This window comes from Cricetulus griseus, chromosome 4 (assembly GCF_003668045.3).
Source record: "Cricetulus griseus strain 17A/GY chromosome 4, alternate assembly CriGri-PICRH-1.0, whole genome shotgun sequence".
In the NCBI taxonomy this organism is placed as follows: domain Eukaryota; kingdom Metazoa; phylum Chordata; class Mammalia; order Rodentia; family Cricetidae; genus Cricetulus; species Cricetulus griseus.
In genome coordinates, this window is record NC_048597.1 from 165,469,370 (window position 1) to 165,475,868 (window position 6,499).

Below are 6,499 nucleotides of genomic sequence, written 5' to 3' on the forward strand. Positions count from 1 at the left end.
TCATCTCCTGAGCCATCTCACTGCTCACAATGTGTTTTTATGGACAGGGCAGTAAAGGTGACATTATTTAACACATATGAATTCAAAATTTAACTTTTTTTCTGATCTAAGAAGAAAACCAGTATATCAAAGTCTGAAAACAAAATACATTAGACCTCAGAATATTCTTAGCTGATTTATTTCAACAAGTGTTTAAATTATTTAGCCATTCTGAATTTATTTGGTTTTAATTATTTATAACAACGCATGGCAGTGCATTAGTAAACGTCTTGAAGAGTGTTTGGTAAAGGCGGGCACTAATATCACCATAGCCCTGCCATTTAATTTTTGCTGACAACTGGTCTCAGCTGATGAGGACAATTGTAAGGAACATGAAAGGATCCTTCGGATGTGATTGATACAGGATGACACTGCACTTGCCTTTGGAATTCTTTGTACTACTGTGTTTTTTTTTTCCCCCAGTACTTTTCAAGACTGTCGGTAGTGCAGTAAGTTCAAGTTTGTGACTTAAAATACCATCTTTAAGCACACTCTTGCGATGCATGCCCAAAGTTTTCAAGTACTCGCCTACAAACAGCAGCACTTTGGAACGATTCTCCAGTGCATCCCAAACCTTCAAACACCTTTTTTATTTTTCTCACTTGTGCTTGGAAAATTTTCAAAGCCCTTATTTTTATTTATTTATTTTTTCGAGACAGGGTTTCTCTGTGTAGCTTTGGAGCCTATCCTAGCACTTGCTCTGGAGACCAGGCTGGCCTCGAACTCACAGAGATCCACCTGTCTCTGCCTCCTGAGTTCTGGGATTAAAGGCGTGCACCACCAACGCCCGGCTGCCCTTATGTATTTGCATAGTGATGTAATAAAGTCCACTGCAGCTTTCAGCTATGCAACGACTCTAGGCCATTGAGACTAGCTTCCTCATTCATTTCCCCTTCTGATTTTCTCCCTATTTGACATTTTCAAATAGATGCTATTGAACATATCCTTCAGTGAGGAGCAGTTTAGCAAAGAAAGCTACATTAAGGCATTCCCAGAATTTGTTGGCCTCCAGAGGAAAACTAAAAATACATTCAATTTCTCTCAGGGTGGACAGCATCCAGCAGGAACGGCCACTCTAAGATGATGCATTGCTAATGAACACTGGGACCAAGATACAATTCTGAGGCTGGTTAAAAAAAAAAAAAAAAAAAACCCAGAAAGTTAAGTCTTTAATACACAGGGGGTTGAGGCAGGAGGACTGCTGTGACTTTGAGGGCAGCCTGGGCTACATAGTGAGACCTTTTCTCAAAAAAAACACACAAAAGAAATGTGAGAGACAGTGTATTTCATGACTATCAACATCCTGGTTATTGGGGATACAGATTTTTTCTGTGGACGGGGCTCCTGCATCTCACCTGTGTGCTCACAGACAGCTTGGCACTCATGTTCCCTCCCACCTTCTACTAGTGAGTATTCCTGCCTTCCAGAGGCCAGAGAGCTAAACGTTAGATTCCCCGTAGTGTTTTCTATGATTCCCAGTTTTCATCCTCCTTACATGGAGCAAGAGCTCTAAAATTAAGATGAGGGCACACATTAAAAGTGATTATCTTTCATATCTCTCAAGAGTTAAATTTTATGTACTATGTTTTAATTTTCCTTTTAGTTTTTAGAATTGGACATAGCATGGAGCAAGTGGACAGAGTTAAACAAATGTAACATAAAAGAATGGAACACATCCCCGCTGACATGCCCTCCCTGCCATGATGGGGCTCTCTTCAAAGTTCTGCATTTTAAATCTCAGGGCTGAACATCCTTGTCTCTTAGTCATTATAAACCAGTCCTTCTATTTACCTCAATCCCAATGCAAAGGCCGACCCAGTGGAATGCCCTCCTTGCATGGAGCCCTCGGACAGATGATGGCAACTTCTCCTGTTGCACCAGATGTTCTGTCATTAAATTCACACTGGTTGTAAAGAATGAGAAAAAATCCAGACAGAATGAGAGAATGCAGAATACTGTCCACACTTGGATAGTGTGTGATACAAGAAATCGTTCTCTGCTGTATGTCTGTCTTTGCACTGAGTGAACTGCAAGTTTTCAAATGACTGAAATCCTTGGGGGAAGTTTGGTAAAGTCTGTAAAGCCCTTCATATGGGGCTCTCAGGGTCCAATGCCAGTGTTTTGGAACCTATATACAGTCAGAAGACAAACTCAGAGCCATATGGTCTGTTAGCAGTGTGGCGGTAGATGGCATCTCTAGGCAAAACAAAACCCAGTAATTTTTTATTGAAGAGTATGGTGTCCAAAGTCTGACCACATGGCTAAACAATCAGAGGTTGACTTTGGCTTTGGTACCTTTGATGTCACTCAAAAGACTTATCAGACATGTCTGAGGAGGAACTGTCACGTCCATGACCAACCTCCAGTCTGTAACATGTCTCTTCAGAATTCCTCTTGACACACAACTGCCGAAGGTGCAGGCTCTTCAAACCCTTCATCTGCTGCACCTGCAAATGGCAGCAACCCTTTCAACATTATGGCAATGCTTAATTCTGCTTATCAACAACACAATCTAGAATCACCTGAGAAGAGACTCAATAAGGGAAAGGCTGACTCTCAATAAGGGATTGTTTTGACTGCTTTATTGGTACGGGAAGGCCTAGCCTGAAAGTGGACTGTACCAGTCTCTGGGTTTCTAGGTTCTGGATCTGAATTCACTGGATTCACAAGAACCTTTTCAGTCTTACCACAGAGGTTCCCTCGATTTCAGCATTGCTGAGTAGTTTACAATTTACTCAGTCTTCCAGGTCAGGCAGCCCACTAGCCAAGGCTTTTCCGTGCACCACCACCATACCCTAGAAAGCACACAGCAGATGCCACCTCCACCAGTCATCTATTGAACTCGGATCTCCTGTTACAGCACAGCACAGGTCTAGTAGGATCCCTTTAGCAGGGGAAGAAGGAGTAAATTAAAAAACTGGACCATGCCTCTGTCAGCCTCTTTCTATCCATTACAAGGGCAGCCGCCTACAAGGCCCCATGCTACTATGGCCAACAACACAACCCAGAGGAGGGGTCCTTGCATGGGCAACTGGGATTTTGCATGGCTCATTTTGTCTAGGCTGATAGCCAGAAAGTCCTGGCAGTGGTGGTGTATGTCTTTAATTCTAGCACGTGGGAGGCAGAGGCAGGCGGATCTTTGTGGGTTCAAAGCCAGCCTGGTCTGCAGGCTCCAAAGAGAACTGAGAAACCTGTCTCAAAAAACAAACAAACGAACAAAAAAGGAATTGCCATGTTCTAAATGTAATATAATTTCTTTTATGATGTACTCTTAGTATGCCAGGTATATATTACTTACTTTTCTATTGCTGTGATAACACCATGCCCAAGGCAACTTATAAAAGAAAGCATTTAGGTTTTATAGGCTTATGGTTTCAGAGGATTGGAGTCCATAATGGCCAAACAAAAGCATGGTGGAAAGGATAGCTGAGACCTCACACTTTGATCTGCAAGCAGAAGTCAGAGAGGGGACACTGGGAATGGTATGAGTCTTTTGAAACCTCAAAGCCCATGCCCAGTGACATGCCTCTTCCAGCAAGGTTGCGCTTCCTAATCCTTACCAAATAGTTTGAAGTATTCAAACATATGCTGGGGCCAGTCTCATTCAAACCACCACACAAAGAAATGCTTCAAAACCAGAATTATAGCTTTTACTTACCAGAAACTCAAAGGGGGTAAACATTGTATATAAATATTTAAGTAGTAGCCAGAATAACTTTTTAAATTAATTTTCTATGTGTATGAGCCCTTCTCCTTCATGTATGTAAGTGCACTGCATGTATGCCTGGTGCCCTTGGGGGCCAGAAGAGGGTATGGGATCTTCAGAAACTGGAGTTATGGATGGTTTTAAGATGCCATTGAGGGCTGGGTACCATACTCTGCTCCTCTGCAAGAGCAGCAATTGCTCAAACCACTGAGCTGTCTCTCCGGCCCCTAGAGAAACACTTGAAATGAGAAAATAGTAATTCAGAGAATATCTGTTTGGGTACTACATTATTTAATGATTGACATATGGTTAAAAAAATTAAGTATCTGAAATAATTTTTTTATTATATTTCTAATTATGTCTATGTGTGTTTATCTGCAAAGGCCACAAGAGGGCATCCTATCCCACAAAATTTGAGTCATAGGCATTAGTGAGCTGCCTTGACATGGATGCTGGGGCCAAAATTTGGATCTTCTGCAAGAACAGTATGTGTTCTTAGTTACTAGAGCATTTTCCAGCCCTCGAGTATCTGGTCAGAATAAAACATATGGTAGATAAGAGAGCTTAGGTGTCCTGTAAAATTATCCATGTGGGGCTGGAGAGATGGCTCAGCAGATAAGCGCTCTTCCAGAAGATCTGTGATTCAATTCCTAGCCCTCACATGGTGGCTAATAACCATATGTAACTCCAGTTCCGGAGTATCTGATTCCCTCTTCTGGCCTCTGCAGGCATTGCAGGCATGTGATGCACAGACATGCAGGCGGGTAAAACACCCATTCATATACATAAAATAAAAATGTATATTGTTGTGAGGTAAATCCTTCAGAGAACATATGGACTCAAAGCCAATAGAAAGTTTTTGTTCACCAGCTGGCGGGCTAACTGGGGAACTTACTCAAATCATGTAGCCACAAGTCTTACTGTTCTTGGCTTTTAGGCACAAAAGCCACATCCTGGCTGACACACTTCAATTAGCAAAAACAGTTAGCAGCAATAAGCAGAGTTATGGAAGCCAAAAAAAGCAAGGTTGGTACATTTAGGGACTTTCCCAGAACTATGAACTTGAACTATGATGGAGTAGATCTTTGTTCTTGTTTTGGCAGATTTTAGGGGTCTATGAGCTGGGCTCTTAGGTCACAATGGTGCCTTGGTACTTCCAGCATGGCATCAGTTTTGTGGAGGTCTGTTACAGAATATTTTTTAAATTACTTATGTAAGTTTTCATAGACAACGTCAATCAATCAAAGGATGATGGAATACTTGATAAGGACAAGATATAAAGAAATTTTTTGTTGTTGCTGTTGTTTTGATTTGTTTGCTTTTCACAAGTAGGGGATCTGCTTATGGAGAGGACATGGTGCTGTGTCCCTCATTATGGCCCCAGATTCTTCTCGGGTGTGTGGTAAACAGAGAAGCCACACCCCAGAGCAATGTCCTGGATAAAACAAAATTTCTTGATATTGTTTTATAACTGGTAAAAGAATAATCTAGAAAAAAATTGGGAATTGCTGGTCCATGGTTGACATTGAAGACCATTAGGTTAGACGATAAGGAGAAGCAGTGGCTGAACATAAAATCAAAAACCCTCTTCATGTGATTTTCTGTCTCTTTAAAAATTGTTTTATTACGTTCTTAGGTTATGCTTGCAAAGTATTGAGCCTCATCATGGCATCTTCTTCTGTGTGCACCATTAAACTCTTAGTTTTTCATGACTATTTTGTCTATGCCAGTTTTCTTCTCCTCCTCTCCCTCTTCCTCTTCTTCTTTTGGTTTTCAGAGACAGGGTTTGTCTGTGTAGCCCTGGCTGTCCTGGAACTTGCTCTATAGACCAGGCTGGCCTCGAGCTCAGAGATCCACCTGCCTCTGCTTCCTGAGTCCTGGGATTAAAGGTGTGCACCGCCATCACCTGGCCAGTTTTCTTTTTCTTGCTTCTTCACTGTTTATTTCAGAAGTTTTATGGCTTTAGGAAGAGGTGTTCAGGCCACATCTGGGAAAGAGGTGAAGAGAAGTCTTTTAGAACCGTGGGTGGGCAAGAAAGGGTGAAGTGTGGCTGGATGAAAGTGATGAATACGGAGAGGGAATTCACCCTCCTGTGTCTTTCCTCTTCACATAGTAAGATCATTTGGTCTTGACTACAAGTCTTTCTAATGTATTAAACAATAAATAATTTGAGGGTAAATCAAAATGCTTTACATTTTTGTCCCTTTTGCCACATGGCGTGGGTCCCTCAACATAGTAGGTGTTCTAAATATGTTTGTGGAGGGAAGAACTATTGGGTAAAAGTGAGCCTTGAATTCATGGCTTGAACATCACAGATTACATCTTCACCTGTAGCCTGCACTCTGTTTGCCCTGAACCAATATTGGGCTGATTGATTTTCGATTATTTTGTACTAAGCTAATTGTAAGGACGTGAGTCCTACAGAGTTGCCATTCAAGCACAGAGAGCTATTGATCCACTCTGCTGAATGACAGATAATTCCAACATTTCCAGTTGCTTGGTACCCTTCAAATCGAAGTTAGGTTGGCACTGATGAAGACTCTTGGAACTCTGGAGAAGATAAGGAAGCCTATCTGGGATGAAAGGGCTGCTTGTTTCTGGAAGCTTCAGTGATACTTACAACAAATGCACTTTATAGGCTGTTACAAATAAGACTCTTCAAAATAAGGCTCTGATAATGAGGTCCTTTAATGTAGATTTAGATGCAGATTATATTTAGAAAGTTCTTGTTAAATTTATAAAAAATAACATTAT

At 41.4% G+C, this 6,499-nt stretch overlaps 1 pseudogene; it reads right to left on the bottom strand.

Annotated features, from left to right (window-relative positions):
* Positions 1-5,069: 5,069 nt before the first annotated feature.
* Positions 5,070-5,169, bottom strand: LOC113835568 (annotated as a pseudogene).
* Between the last annotated feature and the right edge of the window lie 1,330 nt (positions 5,170-6,499).